Raw genomic sequence first — 19,393 nt, 5'->3', positions numbered from 1 at the left:
TATATGCGTGTCTGTCTACTATATAGACACGTTGCTAGATGCGGGTCTCTAGACGCATAAATAAACGTGCAAATAGACACACTCGTAAGTTTTTTTTTAAGTTCAGTAAACGCGTTTGTGTGTGCGTCTGTAGGTGCTTTGTCTTGTTGTGATTCTCTTGAATAAAAGACATATGAAATATTGTCTTAAAAATATTATTATTCTATGAGTTGTGGCATCATATAATAGCCAATGTTAATGTAGGACACCTTAGAATTAATTTATTATACACCTAAGAAAGATTAATTATTATTATCTAATTGCTTCATTTAAAACATCATTTAAAAAAACATAATAAATCTCTCTTTTATATCTCTTTTCTATTATATAGTTATTATATTATAAATTTATTATCTTAAAAACATATTATAATCAAACTATTATGATCATAAAATCATATTAAAAAATATTATCATAAAAACATAATAAATGTCTCTCTGTCTCTCTCTCTCCACATTGAAAACATATTAAAAATAATATTTTTAATATTAAAAATGCCTAAAAACATAATAAAAACTCTCCATATTTTTTAAATATGTTTTGAGAGAGAGAGACATTGAAAGAGTGAACGTGTAGAGAGAGAAATACATAGAGAGAGAATGAGGAGATGGAGAGAGGGAGAGAGAGAGAGAGATGCTTTCAAATACTTGATGGGGGCAGCATGGATTTTGATGGTCGTGGGGATGAAATCTATCAGCGGATTCTGGAGACGAAAGGCTGTGGGCTGCCACATTGACGAACTCCGATAGAAGTTGAGGTGTTGTCAGCTGGGGGGAAAGTCTGACGCAAAGTCGTCAGATGGACTAAGCAGGAGCGCACGTCGGACAGTCTGACGCCGTTCGACGGAGAGGCATTGTCAACACGCGCAAAGAGGCGATGTCAGTAGAGCCAGAGGCATCGGAGACGGACGTGAACGGAGGCGGTGTCAACAGAGGCGGAGGTGTCAGAGCTAGATGGAGCAGGAAAATGTATAAGAAATGTGGATCATTAATCCATTTTTAAGATATGGCAATATGTTAAACATACATGATAACTTATATTCTCCTTGCATTCTTATGTAATGAATAGGCTTCACATCCAAATCATATCTTTATAAGTGCCTATGGTTATGTATGGCAAACTTTTTCTAAAAAGGCCTCAATGTTAGTCTTGTAGGTGCAAAAGCACAATTTTATGGCTACACAACCTAATTAAGCATTTGCCTTATATATGTCTCTTTCACACACATATTGATCACCCTAGCCATTCCATGGCGTAACCTATGTTTTAGAAATGCATGCATGCATGCACTTTATATAATTAAAGCCCTATATTAAGTAACAAACGTTTGATGAGAGCCTTCAGTCTCCCTTAGCATCAAACTATCTAAAAATGCCAGAAATGTTTTTGTTTTAAAAACATGGACATCCCCCTCACCTCTCCTTGCATTTTCTCTCTTAGTCCCTGCTCCACCTCTCGCTCCCCTCTCCCTATGGTGCAGCTACTCCCTTAGCCCCGCACCTCTACTCATCATCGCGGGTTTCTGTCTCAACCCCCTTCAGCCTCACTCCACCTCTCCCTCTACCCCTCTCATGGCAACTCCCTCAACCCCCTCACCTCTAATCACTAACCTTTCCTTGTAGCTGTGCCCCCCCCCCCCCCCCCCAACAAAAGACAAAAGAAAAATCTGTGTCCCACCTTCCCCTCCCCTCTCCTTATGGTTGCTCCCTCTCTCTCTCTCTCTCTCTCTCTCTCTCTCTCTCTCTCTCTCTCTCTCTCTCTCTCTCTCTCTCTCTCCTCTCCTCTCTCTCTCTCCCTCTATCACTTTGCTCTCTCTAGCTTAGCAAATCATGTGATGGATACAAATTCTTACCATATTAAATACCACTCTCAAATCACACTTTTATAGTTTACGAACATCCAATCACATCCAATTTAAATAAGTGCCTATGGTTATGTCTGGCAAACTTTTTCTACAAAGGCCTCAATGTTGGTCTTGTAGGTTCAAAAGCACAATTTTATGGCTACACAACCTAATTAAGCATCTGGCTTATATATGTCTCTTTCACACACACATTGATCACCCTAGCCATTCCGTGGCGTATGCTACTTTTTAAAAATACATGCATGCATGCACTTTATATAATTAAAGCCCTATATTAAGTAACAAATGTTTGATGAGAGCCTTCAGTCTCCCTTAGCATCAAACTATCCATAATTTTTAGACTTGTCTAAATTCTAGTTTCAAAATTCAACCAAATATAGATTACTATGGATGGCTACTCTAAGCTATAAGGAAACTATATAAAACATCATAAGATATACCACTCCATCTTTCATAGCTTTTAAATTTAATTAGAAGAGATGCAAAGGTATACCTTATTATTTCTCACCATTAGCCCCTAACCTATTGCCCTCCATTATAACACATTCTCAATGAAGGTTTGCCCTTATAAAGTATAAGAAATGTGGATCATTATTGCACTTTATATAATTAAAGCCTTATATTAAGTAGCAAACATTTGATGAGAGCATTCAGTCTCCTTTGGCATCAAACTATCTAACAAGTCTAGTTTCAAAATTCAACCAAATATTATTTTATAGCTTAACAAATCATGTGATGGATACAAATTCTTACCATATTAAATATGGTCTTACATATTATACTCTCAAATCACGATGCACTTTTATAGTTTATTATGTTAAAATATTCTGTAAAAACATATTTAAAATATTGTTATATTAAATTAGGATCTTAAAAACATGCGTAAAAATAGTATCTTGAAAACACAATAAATCAATCTCTCTCTCTCTCTCTCTCTCTCTCTCTCTCTCTCTCTCCACATTTAATACATTCTCTTGAATAAAAGACATATGAAATATTGTCTTAAAAATATTATTATTCTATGAGCTTGTGGCATCATATAGTAGCCAATGTTAATGTACTACACCTTAGAGTTAATATATTTAATTAATTATCTTTAAAACATATTAATAATATTGTTATGTTAAATCATTATTGAATTTATTGAATTATTATGTTAAAACATTTGTAAAAATAGTATCTTAATAAAAAAATATTCTCTCTCTCTCTCTCTCTCTCTCCACATTCATTCTCTCTCTCTCTCTCTCTATCTATCTATCTATCTATCTATCTCTCCCTCTGTATCTATCTCTATCTATCTATATCTCTTTAATAATGGGAGAGATAGATAGATAGATAGATATCTATCTATATCTCTTTAATAATGGGAGAGATAGATAGATATATAGATAGATAGATATAGATAGATCTCTCTCTCTCTCTATCTATCTATCAATAACTCTTTAATAATGGGAGAGATAGATAGAGAGAGAGAGAGAGAGAGAGAGAGAGAGAATGAATGTGGAGAGAGAGAGATAGAGATAGATAATAATGAGATCTCTCTCTCTCTCTCTCTCTCTCTCTCTCTCTCTCTCTCTCTCTCTCTCTCTATCTATCTCTATCTATCTATATCTCTCTCTCTCATTATCTCTTTAATAATGAGAGAGAGAGATATAGATAGATAGAGATAGATAGAGAGAGAGAGAGATCTCATTATTATCTATCTCTATCTCTCTCTCTCTCTCTCTCTCATTATTAAAGAAATATAGATAGATAGGGATAGATAGAGAGAGAGAGATAGATAGATAGAGAGAGAGAGAGAGAATGAATGTGCAGAGAGAGAGAGAGAGTGTTGCACTGCCCAATAACTACGTAGTCTGAGCAGTCCAATCTGGCACCGCCGTGAAGGGCCCACTCAGGCTACTTCGGTCTCTCCTGTAGAGCTGATCGTGCCACCTCATGCTTCTCTCCTCCTGGGTGTTAAGTGTCATCTCGCGACTACTCATTAGGGTCAAAGCAGCTATCGGTATTTGCCTCCCCTTTACAAATATGGTAGGACTCTATGTAGCTGCCTCTACGTAGCTACCTCGTCTCCATAAATGCACCGGTGACCGACCTCTGTTAATGTGTCTGAGTCTACCCATCCCACCTATAAGTTTGCTACTGTTTTTGTGCTCCAGGTGGCAATCTACAATGATTCTGCATTGCTATGGAATGGCCACCTGCATTCTTGCACGCCAATATGCGTAGTGCGATTGTGCTTGGGTTGTCATGCTGCCAGCTGCCATAAAACTCACCAGCCACACCGTGGCAACTATGAGCCGCCACCATAACTTGCCACCTCATCACTGAACGCCTAGTGCAGAGTAGTTTGGGGAGTCGGGACTATGGCTCTGCCCATTTGAGGTGCTTTGGGGCCACGTGGTGGTGACGCACCCCCAGTCTAGTCTACGGCCCTCCCTCAGCGTCCAATGCACATAGACACGTGTCATCGTCTCCAAGCTCTCCCCCCTTTCCTTCATCTTGATCGTCTTCTTGATCCAATGGTGAGCAAGCGTCCTCCTCCCCCGAACTTCCCTCCTCTTCCCTTGAACCTCACGCGAACCTCCATTCTTGCCTCGGAACTTCCCGCGAACCTCCATTCTTGTCCCTATGGGATTAACCGCCTTAAGGAATATAAGAGATAAGAGATGGTGACAAGTTAGTGTCAATGATAAGTTATATTCAAGTGGTCCTTGGTGATAAATTAGGAGCCCTTATCGAATAAAAAATTGGGTTTGTAGGTACAAAAATGTACCTAGCTTAGAATTGAAATGTTTAAAGGCCAAAACAAAGTCATCTCGGAAGAAGGAAAACTTGTCACCTTGTCTCAGGATAGATTGACATGGGGTCATTTTGTCCTTTTGTGACTATGGGCCCCACGTCAACCATGGCTGTTGACCACCTTCCTGCCGAAAGCCCAACTGTTGAGCAAGTCGCCTACAAAAACTACAACATTGGAGGAACCCAAAGGAGTCAAGCCAGCTAGCTTCTCGAGCTAATATCTTCAATCACAAATTGGCGGCAAGGTCGAATAGAGGTACTAGAGGAGTAGCAACCAAAGCTAGTAGGGACTGAATCTGAAGCTTGTTGAGTAGCCTTGCAAAGGAATCAAAGGTTTGAGAAACCTCTTGGCTGTAGCTGCGCAGGGCTGGGCCTTGTAGAAGAGGCACAGCCATATCCCCTGAAAGTTTGTTGTCATTGTAGATGGATCAATCGCTCAATCATTTTTTGTTTTGCCTAGGGCTACCGTAGAGCCTTTGTTGAGCTCCGCAACATTACATAATGGGCGTCAAGAGAAAAGAATGGCAACAACAACAGGACAAATCCTAACGATGACAATAATATCAGCAACTTCACTGCTGAGGGGAGGCAACTAGTTGTGGCCTTTGGAGCGTGCTGCAATGGTCTCCTACATGCTGCAATAGTCGGAGCTCTACATCGAAGTATGATTGAGGGGGCACATTGGGTCCCTCCAAGCGTGGACAGGTGTGGGAAGGAACTTTTCATCACTGGGGGTCCCGCAGGGAGATTGTTAGCAGCAAAGCCAAGGTTGACACGGGGTCCATAGTCACAAAAGGACAAAATGACCCCGCGTCGATCTATGGTGAGCCACCTTGTGGGGCCCCACTCACACCCATCCTCTAGCTCCTCCATGACATGCCTCCCCTCTGTTCATCAACTTTGTGCATCGCGCCTCCCCTTTGTTCTGTCTCTTGCCTGACAACACGCGTGTACCTCCCCTTCATTCCGACTCCTACCTGACACGCGGATTTCTATCTTCTCTGTCGCACTCGAAGTCCAGTCCGGATCAGCAATGTGGTATGTGTGCCTTTAGAATGTAATTGCAGCGCCATTGCTCTATCATATCCTTAGATCAGGTGGGGTAAGAAAAGCATCGTGATGGAATGTCTAAAGTGTGTTTTTAGAATGCAATTGTGGCACGATTGTTCTATTAGATCCTCGGATTAGGTGGGGCATGAAAAGCATCATGATTGCATGTCTAAATGTATTTTACAAAAGCTCAATCAAATTTGTGTATGTGTTCCTTTAGAATGTAATTGCGGCGCCATTGCTCTATCAGATCCTCGGATCAGGTGGAGCAAGAAAAGCGTCGTGATGACATGTCTAAAGTGTGTTTTTAGAATGCAATCGTAGCGCCATTGCTCTATCGGATCCTTGGATCAGGTGGGGCATGCAAAGCGTCATGATTGCATGTCTAAATGAATTTTACAAAAGCTCAAAATCAAATCTGTGTATGTGTGCCTTTCGAATGTAATTATGGTGTCATTTCTCTATCAGATCCTCAGATCAGGTGGGTTATGAAAAGCGTCCTGATGGCATGTCTAAAGTGCATTTTTAGAATGCAATCGTGGCGCCATTGTTCTATTGGATCCTCGGATTAGGTGGGGCATGAAAAGCGTCATGATTGCATGTCTTAAGTGTGCTTATAGAATGCAATTGTGGTGCCATTGTTCTATCGGTCAGGTGGGGCATGAAAAGCATCATGATTGCATGTCTAAACAAAATCCTCGCAACTTTGCATTGTTATTACATTAGGATGGTTTTCAAGCATCACAAACTACACACACAATCGTCTTCTTTGAAGCGGGGTCAAACTGAACTTTATCAAAATTTTGAGCAATCTCATGTGCTAGCACCATAGTTTTTGGATTCTCCCATTTAAGCTTGAGGCGGAATTTGTCACTTGCTCCTGCTACAAGGTAGCCTAGCACATGCTGAGTCATTCCAGCTCAAAATCTAGCATTATTCTCCTACGTGGCAATCAAACGGTCTAGGAGCATAGTCGCTCGATCCACATATCGACGCGCCGTCTCCCCTTCTGAATGCTTCAGGTTTGCCACCTGTAGGTACACATTCTTCGGCTCCTCTTCTTTTTCGAAATACTCACAACCTTGGCCAACAACCTTGGCCAACTTTAGCAAAAATCTTCGGCCTACTTCTCATACCACACTTGAGCCAAACCCTCTAGAAATGTGGGAAGAACCAACAACCATCTTTCTTCAGTAAGAAAGTTGAGAGAAACACAACGGTGCTTGAAGGCCACAAGATACTCACTAGGATTTTCTTCAACCCATCCACAGAACACAGGAATATCTGCCATGCTTGGAAAATGGAAAAGAGAGAGGCGAAATGAGGCTTATCTATTGACAAACAATAGAAAGAGGAAGCTTGAACTGAAAATCAGGTGAAGATACATCCACAAAGCATACATAGGTAGGGTAGGTTGTGACTGGTGTATTGTAAAATACTGTATGGGAAGAATGTTCAGCATAGAATAGCTCATAAACAATCTTGAAAGGACCAATCCTCATGATATTGCATCCATATTTACAAGCGAGGGTTAGAGACGCAGCGCTGCATGAGGTTCTTCATCAAGGCAAACAAGAATGCTATGACAAATGTCAACAATTGGAGGACTTGCACATCACCTTTAGCTTCTTCCAGTTCTTGTAGTCGCCATGCTATTTCTTTAAGGGGTGTGTGGTCTGGCATCCTTCTTTTGTGCAATGTCCTTAAGGACCTTTCTGATGATGTTCCGAAGTCGGTGAACTTGTATCAAACATCCACAACACTTAGTTTCATGATGACCACAACCTTTGCATTCCTTACAAATGATCACCCTCATTCCTAGCTTGCAGCTTTGTTGGGGTGGTGCTTCCACTCGCTTCATGTGTGATTCAAGTACAAGCTTCACGTGCCAAGAAATCAGCAACTATATTTTGAGCTCGAGGTATATGCTGAATTTTTACCTCATTAAATTGTTGGTAAAGTTCCAACGCTTGTTAATGTCGTGGAACCAAGCCTTCGCTCCACACCTTCCAGCTTCCACTAACTTGTTCACACACGAGTTGAGAATCTCCTTGCACCTCAAGTTGCTTGATGCGATGCTCTTGCGCCTTTTGTAGCCCAAAAAAGAGTGCCGAGTACTCAGCTTGGTTGCAAGTACTTGCTGGTGCAGACTTACTATAACAATACACCTTACCCCCTGGTGAAGTGAGCTTCACACCCACACCAGTAGCCTTGGTCGAAGGTTTGTATGCGTCATCAAATTGGAGGAGCCAAGATGTCATCACACCAAGACTAAAATCCAGACATCCCAAGTTTCTCGGTAGTCCAAGATAGGTAGAAGGAGAGGGTGGGGAGAATTCAATACTTGAGCCAAACATTCAGTACCAAATAAACTTGCAATCCTTTATTGATAGTTTATCTTTAGACCAAAAAGAATTACAGCTTGAAGCTCAAAATGAGGCACAAAGGGTTGATTAGGTACAAAGGGATTCCTTGGTTGAAACATTACCAACCATAGCTGAGCCCTAGAAACCTTTGTAGTGAGATTGAGAATAAACCATTCAAGATGAGCTTATCCACAGGAATTAGTAAGCAGATGCGCCAAATCTCCCCCTAAGCTTGGGGAGAATCCCACCCTTCAAAGAAGGACACCCTTTTAATTACCTCCGAAGTAGCAAGTAGCTCGATCACCACACAATGAGTAGAATTGAAATCAAAGTCCTCTCAGCATATCACTAGTTCTTCATCTTGAATCATCCACGGTGTATCATCCCACTCGTCGTCTCCTTGAGCAATGCACTGTACAATTAGTTGTTGAAGATCGACATGAAGATCAAGAAAGAGATCTCGCCCATTGTGGTAGCCATAAGGTGTGGAGGACCAGGCACCAAATCCTTGAACTCATCAAGAAGTGACATAAATATCCACCCTCCTCGTGTGGCGTGCATCTGTGAAGTGAACTTGAAAAAGTTTAGAATATGTGATCTAGTAGGAGATATGAGTAGAGCACATGAAGTGAAGTACTTTTGCTTTTTATGTCATGTGAAAACTCCCCACAGTTAGAGAGTTACAATTCAGGGGATTTTAATATATAAGCAATATCAGTATATTTTCATCACTTCTTATCTGCTGGCCCAATGATAAGTCTCCCTTTTGTGAAGGGGGAGATCATGGGTTCAATTTCCACTCTTTAATAAAAAGAGAGAAGAGGAGAGGAGAGGAGAAGGAGAAGAGAAAGAGAAGGAGAAGAAGAAGAAGAGAGGGGGACGCGGGATCTGTTACAGTTTTGCAGAAGCCTAGAAAAATTATTCGCGACCAGAAGACGCAGGAGCACAGAAAAGCATCACGATCTATCCACGATGCATGCGGATGTACACAATAGACATGCGAATGCACGCGCAGGAACTTAGAGCAAGCACAGATGTTATAGTGTTACAGATGTGACTGGTACGAGCAGAAGATTCGCCAGCTAGAATACACGTAGGAACCACGAGCATAAAGCAGGCAGACTGGAAGTGCAGAAGCAGGGAGGTTTTGCAACTGTAGAGACAAGGAAGGCACGTAGTTTGGAGGTGCAAAAGTAGAGAATTGCACACGGAAGAGGCCGTAGAGCCGCACCCAGTCATAGGAGTAATAGATTTAACACCACTAGCCATGGAGATTTTGATCCCAGCGGCCACACCATTTCTATTATCCAGAAAAGAAATCAAGACAAGAGGCTAGAGGATAGGTATGGTGACGCTCGAGGACCATAGAGGAATAGGGAACATGAGGGGAGGAGGGTTAACATGGGTGGGTAAAAGGGAGTAAGATGGGAGGGAAAGAAGAGGGAGACTATGGCACAAGGGGAGAGGGAGAGGGGAAAGAGGAGTATGTACATGGGTGGAGGAGGAATGTAGAGATGGAGGAGGGTCATGCTTTATTTGAAAGGAAGGATGACGGGGAAATATCAAAGTACTAGCTAGGTGGCTTTACAAGAATGAGCATGTCCCATCAAGGAATAGCCCCCTCCTTTTATAGCCAAGAGAGAGGGTCTCTCCCAATAAATGCATCCTCCCACATGCATGGTGTGTGTGGAAGAGTCTCCGATGTGGGCTAGGCGGTTACGCACTCTCAATTGTGTGCGATAACGCTTGGCAACATTTTTCCACATATATCAACTCCCATATCCCAAGTCTATGATACTCCCTTGGTCTCTTCCCAATTTTATATTACGTTCAAACATCTAGGAGGACAAGTGGAGGGTTGGCACAAGGAATCTTGCCACCTCATCCTACTTTCCCCATTATTTAACTTGCACTCTTGGACCTTCTATACCTCCCCCACATGGGCCTATCCTACATGGAGGGAATAACCCAATATAATATCCATCTCCACCTGTTTTATATTACTTCTCCCATGGACTTTGGGCCATGTCTCACTAAATGTAGGCATGGGACCGCCTAGGTGGAGGGGTGGCACATGGAGGAGCCATGCCACCTTAACATTTTATAATATTATAACTACCATGGATTATGTACAACACACCTTATGGGTTCTCTTACGTGGAAGGGTGGCACATGGTCATGCCCTGCCACCTCAACCCTGGGCCCTATGCACTCCATATTTTATTATACTATTGCCACACATACAAGCACACACTCATATTTATGCCCTTTTACTTTGGTCAAATTTATACATAACACTACTCAAAAATTCAGTGACAAAAGTAAGCTATATGGTAAGGATTTTTTGAGTACGTACTTTCCCGATCAACAACAAGTCATGAATATCAACTATCGTATTGTGCAAAATTGGTTTGCGAATTCACCTATAGTGAATTCGAGACACAACAAAATGGAACAACAATAAATAAAATCAACTATTGAAAAGCATAAAGCCCTTAGTTTTTGGGGCTACAAGTGCAAGATGACATGTATGATTGGCATGTGAGATCACTCCAAGCTAAGAGAAAGTATCAGAAGAAGAAGGGCAAAAACTCATCTTCTCCAAGCCCATTGTTGGCACAAGTAAGTATCTTATAACTAAAGTAATATTATATATATATGTTTGTGATTTCTTTCAATGATATGTATACTAATTGAAATTCAAAATCTTATGTAGGAAAATGATGGGACTTCCTTGGATGTCCCACTTCTTAAACAAGCGTCGGAATGCCCAATTGTAGAGGTACCTTTATTGCATTAAAATATCATGTTATTACTTCTGTATAGGTATGAAAGTTTGATATTTTTCCTTTATAATAATTGTAATCATTATATTAAACTTTATATATCTAATTTTTTAACATAGGAAGAGGATGTCGGCATTTATATCCTAGAGCGCCTAACCATAGAAAATTCTCCAAGCCTTCAGGTTCGTGACTAGCATAGGTTTCTTATTTTTTGAAGTAATGGTCCTTTTTCTTACCATTTTATCTTTCATTATACCTGATGCATATGTTTTAACTTATTTAATACTCAAATTTTAGCATATCTAATTTTGAATTGTATTTTAATGCAGGATCAATATGATGATTACAACCTAGGTGTAATCAACAAGAAAACTTTTGTAGAAGAGGTATGTATAACTAGTTAATACTATCTAAAGCTCTTTATTATTTATTTCAAGGCACATAGAGTTAGAAGTTAAGTTTCCAGGTTAATGATGCTAACCCCAATACAAAATTTATGGACCTCTTGCATAATATGATTTCTATGGAACCTACGAATGTAAGTAATGTTATTTTTCTTTAATTGTTATTTGATTCACTAATATCATATGATCTTATTATAAAGAAAAGATATCAAATAGTGTTTTCTTGTATTTATATTAGAGGTCCTCTCAGAATTCAAAAGAGGTTGACATGGATGCATCAAGGAAAAGTGGTCGAGCACCCAAGGTATGCTTTGCATTTGGCTAAAGCTATAAACATTCTATCTTGTGTTAATTATATACTGGTATTTCATAATATGGATTAACTATTATTTATCATTTCAATGTCACAAATGACTATGAAGATGCAACATATTATGAAAAAAAGTAATTCATCAAATGTTGATTCTACTAGAGTGAAGTAATCAAGGGTATATAGTACGGAAACACCTACCTTTCTTTGTTAAGTTACAAAGCTTAACTTGTGCTAATCAATTACATATTAAATATTAAATTGTTTTGTTAATAGACTCTGAGCAAGATTCCAAATCTAGGCGTGAGTTGTGATGGAGTATCCTCGAACAAAGTGCAAGTATGTTTTTTATATGCTATAACAATTTTTAGTCAAATAATTAGTTATATCAATGTAACTAACTTCTAACTTGATGTCATTTTGCATGTCAGGTACATGAATTTAACCATGAGGATCAAGAGACAATTTTGATGAAGTACTTTGGTACTCAAAGTGTGCTTGATGCCTATAAGCTTCTCAAAGCAAATCATCAATACTTTGAGAAGAGATATAGGGAATAATGTTAGGAAAAATTTGGAGTATGATTTGAAACTTATGAGAGAAGATCTAGTATCTTGTCTTTTGGAGAAACAAAAAGTAGTTGTAAAGAAGATTGGACAACAAGGATTGTCTCCAAATGACATTCATCTAGGAGTTGAATAGCATTACTCATTTTTTAAATGATTCACTTAATTTGGATTTGAATACAAACATTTCTTTTCTTACTCTTGTTTGTAGTTGTTAGTATATAGTGCAATTGAAGCAATGCATGATTTTTCTACATAGTGAATCTTACTTATTTAGTCAAAATTTATGCCTAAATATTCACATAAAAAATTTTCATTCTATGTTTTCATTATATAGTGAATGTTTAAAAAAATCCCATATGGTAAATTTCCATGGTCCAACTCTCTACATAGATAAATTTGTCTCTAAATACTGAAATTGTATCTATATAGTAAAGTTCTCACAATTAAGGACTCTCTAGATAGTGATTGTTTTGTGCATATAGTGAATTTTTTCTCCATATAGTGAATTTTTTTCCATATAGTGAATTTCTCTCCATAAGGATTCTCCATATAGTGGATTTTTCTCATAAGGACTCTCTATATAGTGATTGTTTTCCCCATATAGTGAATTTTTCTCCATAGAGGAACATTGTCTTAAGAAATTCCTATATAGAGAAATTTTTTTCCCTATATAGAGGAATATTCTCTGGGTAAACCATATAGAGGCACTCTCACTTTCTCTAGTCTGGACTTTTACTAGATAAGTGTATTTCTATCTAGTAAATAATCTAGCAAATCCTTTTTTTTTACTATGTAAAGATTGGTCAAAAGTTCCTTGTGTGCGCCTCTTTCTCCATAGCCTCGATGTGCACTTTGTAGCCCTCCATAAACATTTTGGTCTTGGTGTCTTTCATTTCTCCCTTGATGTCACCCTCTAAGACCTTGAAAAATTCCATGATGAGAATTACTAACGATGAGACCACTCAAGAATCGAGAGTGCAATGAGAACGTCAAGTATGAAGGCAATGCATGCCTAGCACACAAAGCTAGGAAGATTTATAGCTGAAGTGGCGACTCGCATCTTTGTAATCTAATAATCTCCTTGAATCTTGAATCAAATATGTGAATCTTTCTTAAGTGGCGACTCGCATCCAATCTAATCATCCTTGAAGCATCCTTGAATCTTCAATCTAATCTTCCTCGAAACCTTGAGGAGTTGAACTATAGGTACGTGATAGATATGAGTTCATGCACCTCTCAGATCTCTTATTAGGTATGTGACAAAGTGGCTAAGCTTGTCGTGACTTGGTTTTAGGTGGCCAAATTGTTAAGCTTGTCTTGACTTGATTAAAGGAGCAGAGTGGCAATCCACAACCTCCTAAATAAGGGTCAGTTCACACCACCCCAGTAGATATGGATGGAAAATGGTGGGCAGGTTCCTAGTCTGACGTTGTCCAATCCATAAGCTAGGCCTAGACATGGACAAAGAAAAAAGATGGGTGGCCCTGAGGTCATCCTTCGATTTTCATCAGTGTTTTTTTTTATAAGCTGGGCCTAGACATGGACAAAGAAAAAATATGGGCGGCCCTGAGGTCATCCTTAGATTTTCATTAGTGTTTTGTTTGCATTCTCCTTCTGAAATAGCTGGGCTCTAAGGCGTTACATGCAACTTCTTTGGTAGTGCATGTTATCAACTTCAAGCTCCTTTATCTCTCTATCGGTTAGCATGCTATGCAAGATGCAACATGCCATGATAGTCTTTGAAAGAATTGGTGGATTAGGGTTGAGGACCTTTTTGTTAAGGCACTACGACTATTGCTTCAACTTCCCAATCATCCTCTCCACCACACTCCATGTGGAGGATAACTTGTAGTTGAATAACTCTTCAGATGTGTCTTACATCCCTTGAAGGAAATCATCACCTAAGGACCGAAGCATGACACCACCATCATTAACAATGTAGTCACAAATGCAAAAGTGACCCACCATGAATTCGGGGACATTGATTCTTGCTCTACACACCAAAAGAAAAACTATAGAATTTTTTTAGTATCCATATGTCGTTGGAGGAGGTAGGCACCTAGAGAATGTGTCGAATATGAGCATGTGAGTGTCAACAATTGGTAGTTGTTCTCCTTGTCAAACCAATCCATGGCAAGCTCATTTGTTAGTCATTCCATGTCTACAAGAGCTATTTAATAAGCAATAAGAAACTTGGGAGCCATGTTGGACATAATTAGCAATGGTCTCCACGTAATTTAATGGTGAATAGAGAAAGCATGACTGGTTGCAAAGTATTGTAACCACATATTGATATATGATCTTTGTAACTGTGGACTTTGCAAGACCAAAGTGTTCCCTCAATTTTGTCATCTTTGTGCCACTCACTAGATGCTAGACACTAATTACAAACTCCTTTGTAGAGATGAGGCATGCACAATAAGGATGTGCCCTTACTACATCTAGCTGGTGTGTAGCAAAGCAAAAGATTCACCATAAAGGGAAATGGGTAGTTGGAAGACCTCTATAAAATGAGCTTGCCCATCAATGTAGAGGCCATGTAATCAGGGATTTGGTAGGGAATTAAAAAGAGTGTTTTAAATCGGCAAATTGAAATGTTTTAAACATTTTTTGACCCCCCGTGGAGCGATTTAAATCGGGTTTTTTTTCGAGACCCTGCAGCCCGTTACCGCATGGTAAAATCACTTACTGTGCTATACAAAGATAGGTATACTACTCGGTATTTATCTATACCATGCAATGATGTATATACAGTTATGTTGGGAGGGGGAAAGCATGGATGGTTGCTCTCTCTTGAGGTCTAGCAAGCTTACATTGTTTTTCGATGACATGTTAATGACATTGTCTTGACTTGCTCAAAACATATTAATGAACTGAGATGGTTTTTCTCTTTTACATGTACAAAAATCATGGCAGACAGAGAAGATAGGGTAGGCCAACATCAACCACAAAATGAGACTCATGGAAGAGGGCAAAGTGTTGCAAAACTGCAAGATTTTGTTACAACTTTAGGGCGTCAAAAAGTGGAAGCGCAACTTTTGCAACCAAGTCTTCACAAGATCGGCCATGAGAATAAGAGAGCATTCGATTGGCGATGAAGAAAAACTAATAAAGAGATGTGAGGGACCAAGTGTTGAGCCCATTGCTAGCGTCCTACAAGGCATTAACCATGCAGAGAGTAGAGTTACCCATGTACAAGCTAAAGATGTAAATTAGTGAACATTTACTATGTGGAACTGTTCTAATGGAATTGGACATTGATTTAGACCATGGTGTTGTTAATCAATCCTTGCATATTTCTTTGAGTCCATATATTTAAGACTCCTTGTAGCATGAACGAATGCATTTAAATCTTTTGAATAATTATGTCATATGGTTGGGATTTGAAAGTAGAGGGTGTGAGAGAAAGAGCTGCCACATGCATGTAAGCAGTGCTAACTCATGCACTAGCACACGTGTGAAATACCTACTTTCACTTACAAAGCATGATGTCGTGAAGGATCATAGTGAAGATAGAACTTAGGGGGTTCATTGCCAAAAAATTTAGTGTACCATGTGCATTCAAAAGGAGGGGTATTTTAATCCCATTTTTGGAAAATTTTTAACAGGATTACAATAACAAGAGGGGTTTTTTTATTCAATTTCAGAAAAGATTCCGTTAGTTCATAATTGAAGAGAGGTGGTTTTATTGAGGAAAGGAATTTAGTTGAGGGGGATTTTAAATACCCCTTGAACGAACGTGATACCTGATATTTCCTACTAGTGCACCCCCTAAGAGATAGATGCTTACTCGAGAAAGAGTGAGATGTGGGAAAATGCAATTTGCCATCCCATGCCTAGGTCCCTGGGCAGATTACCACGTCTACAACCATCCAATCATGTCGGGAGGGGGCAAGACGATTGGATGGTTTCTCCATCTTGAGGTCTAGTCCACTTACTGAGCGTTGGCGGAATAAGAGTGAGTGAAATGATTGTTCCATGCAAGACATATTCGGGAAATAAAATTGTTCAAGGCTAGACAAATGTTTTTGATACGTGGCAATTTATAATTTTGCTTCTGAAACTTTTGCACATTATTGATCTATTAGTATGTGCATATAGACATGAACATGACTCCAGAGAAGCAAGACCGAAACCTTGCAAAAGCCTGTGATTATATTACGCTCTCATAACTGCCACAAAGTGGAGATGTAACATCTGCCACAAAGATTACATGGGCTCAGGAACTCATATGCGCAAACATTTTCTAGGTGACCCTCAAAGATAGATTGGAAAGTGCAAGGGTCCACGACGAGTGGAAAGGTGGTAGCCATTTTGGGTGGTTATATAACCGCAAGTGCAAACATGATTGTGGATGAAATAGTCACATGCCACCAGTTTGAACTTGTCATTGAAGAAAGAACCATGGGTCTTGAAACCCCGGGCGAGCAATCGGCGACTGTGGAAAGTTGTTCGCAAAGTGCAACCCCACACGGTAGTGGCACGGGATCCCTCAAACATGCATATGGAAAGAGGACAATGTAGTAATGTGCCTCGTTTGAATGCCCTTGTACCTGTGCAGCAACAATCCTTGGAAGCTTCCTTCAAAGCACAACATATCTAGAAGTCGCAACAAGATGTGTTTGAAGCTATTTGTCGCACAGGATATCCGTTGAGCATGGTGCAAAGCCCACATTGGAAAAAAGCCATGGCCTTTGTCGCTAAAGCTGGCTTGGGTTTCACAATGCCTAGTTATGATGCCATCCATAATAGCATGCTGGATGCATACTACAATAGGATGAAAGAGGCTCAATGTAGCAAGTGGTTTATGACGGCGTTGAGAAAAATGCTTGCACCATCATATCAGATGGATGGAGGAATGTTAGTAAGTGGCCCTTGATTAATGCCATGGTTGTGACGTTCAAAGGGGAGGCATTCCGACAATCGATTGATACAAGTGGTGAGGCTAAGATGGGAGAATTCATTGCAGACCAGTTAAGTAGATGTATTGAAGACATAGGTCTTGAAAATATTATTCAACTGATTACTGATAATGCTAAGAAATTTTGAAAGGTTGAAAAAATTATACATTTCAGATATCAATGTATTTGGGCATCACCACGCTCGTGTCACTGTCTCAAACTAGTCTTGGAGGATTGGTACAAAACACATGAGACAAACTTCTTCAAAGTTGCTCTGGATGAGGCTCATAAGGTTGTGTTGTAATTTCTTAACCATGAGTGATTACTGGGTATATTCAACAATCATTAGCCATTGAGTCCCCTACTAGAGCTTTTGAAGCCGGGTGAAACGTGTTTTGGTAGAAACTATATAATGATGGAGCGGTTGTTAAAGCAGTAGGCCCTTGTAAACTGAGATGCTATTCACCGCAGAAGTCGTACAGTGGATAGCCGAGGCACGCTCAAACAAATCTCATAATGAGTTTGGAGACCTAAAGGCATTGGTTAATAATCTGGCATTTTGGAAGAGGGTATTTGATGCAGTGGAAGATATGAAGCCAATTTGGTTTGCAATTTGTAGGTTGTATGTGAAAGGGCCAAGCATGGGAAGTGCTTATATGGCTTGGTGGACTACTGAAAGGGATGTTTTGAAGGAAGATGCAAGGCCAAGCGAAGGTGGATACAGCATGACGAAACAAACCACGTTGCAAAAGATGGTGTGAAAACGATGGAATCAAGCTCACAATTCTTTGCACTATGTTGCCCATATATTAGATCTGCAATGATGCAATTATCGTCGTATAGAGATGGATGTACAGATTATGCAGTCATTGCATGATCTTCTTGGATGTTTCTTTGAGGATAGGACATAGTATGCCTGCAATTTTCAACTTTTAAAATGCATAATTTGTATGACTGCATAATTTGTACAGTCATACAAATGCATAATTTTCAACTTTTTCAATTACAAATTTTCAAGTTTCTTTGTTAAGGAACTTTCAACTTTTTGAAATAGAGAAGGATTGTTTGCCTATCCAAGAATCAAATAATTAGCGAAAGATATGCCAGCATGGAGATGGTGGGAAGAGTGTGGAGCATCCGTGCCTCATTTGCAAGCCTTGTCCATCAAGGTGTTGACCTTGTAGCAACTCCTCTAGTGAATGAATATGGAGTAATTATAAGTTTGTGCCTTCCGTCACAAGGAACCACTTGACATCGGAAAGATCAAAGAAGCCGGTTTACCTCTATGCAAATGGTAGAGTGTTGGACGATGTGGAAGGGGTATGTAGTGACGGTGATATGCCAAAGTGGGTACACATAGATCTTCCAGGTCCCTTGTCATTAACAAAATAAAAATGTAACATGCTAACAAGTATACCTCATCGCATCAACTCCAAAATCCATTAACAAAATCGGTATATGTCATTACAATATGGCATTACAATATATGGGATCTATAATCTCCGCAACCGAGGATCCACTGAAAACGTTGCTCCGATGCCAAGAACATGATATAATTGCTTGTCTTGAGGAGCATTAAAAGCTGGGCAAGCACTCCTCACCTTCAATGCATTTACCAGGTATACCAGGTGATACCAATAGTGACACGATAGTGCATAGTATTTGGTCATTGTATCAAAACCGTCTTGGCATATTTGATGTAAAGGCCCATCACTCACAAAGGTGATACATGACGGAAGGGTGCATGGTTTTCTAGCAGCCAGGCCCACAAAATTTGGATCCAAGTTATGAACACGACCTCCATCTTTGATGTGTTGGAGGGTGGCTTGTGCATCTCACGCTTGGTGAGAATATGCAGCAGAGATGCGGCATTGCTCCTCATAGGCATTTTCAAGGTCTTGTCTCTGTCCAGCTTGTTGGACATTCGGGTGATTGACATCATCAAGTAGGTGCTTGTTCTCAGTCATCATTGGTCGATACTCAAACATATCATCACGTACTATGATGCTCAAAAACGTGAGATCTTCCCCCTATGCACTTTCTGGCATAGGCTGTGGACCCTCTGCACCATCACCCCCCACTACACCTTCATCTCCCACGACTTCATGCACGTTCATAAACATTTCAGAGCTTGTCACAGAAACTACACAAACATAGAATATGGCTAATGAGTACACTATGTATGATATAACAACTATGAGCACACATGTAACAAAATGGCATGTACTTCACTTACCTAAAGTCGGCCTTACCACGTTAGTAGGTGATGTTGCAATGATGGGGATAGTCATGGTGCCGACTA

Source organism: Dipteris shenzhenensis, chromosome 11 (genome assembly GCF_047967505.1).
Source record: "Dipteris shenzhenensis isolate YYH24624 ecotype China chromosome 11, Dip_SZ_1.0, whole genome shotgun sequence".
Lineage (NCBI taxonomy): Eukaryota > Viridiplantae > Streptophyta > Polypodiopsida > Gleicheniales > Dipteridaceae > Dipteris > Dipteris shenzhenensis.
The sequence above is the reverse complement of the archived record's forward strand: the minus strand, read 5'-3'. Positions refer to the sequence as shown.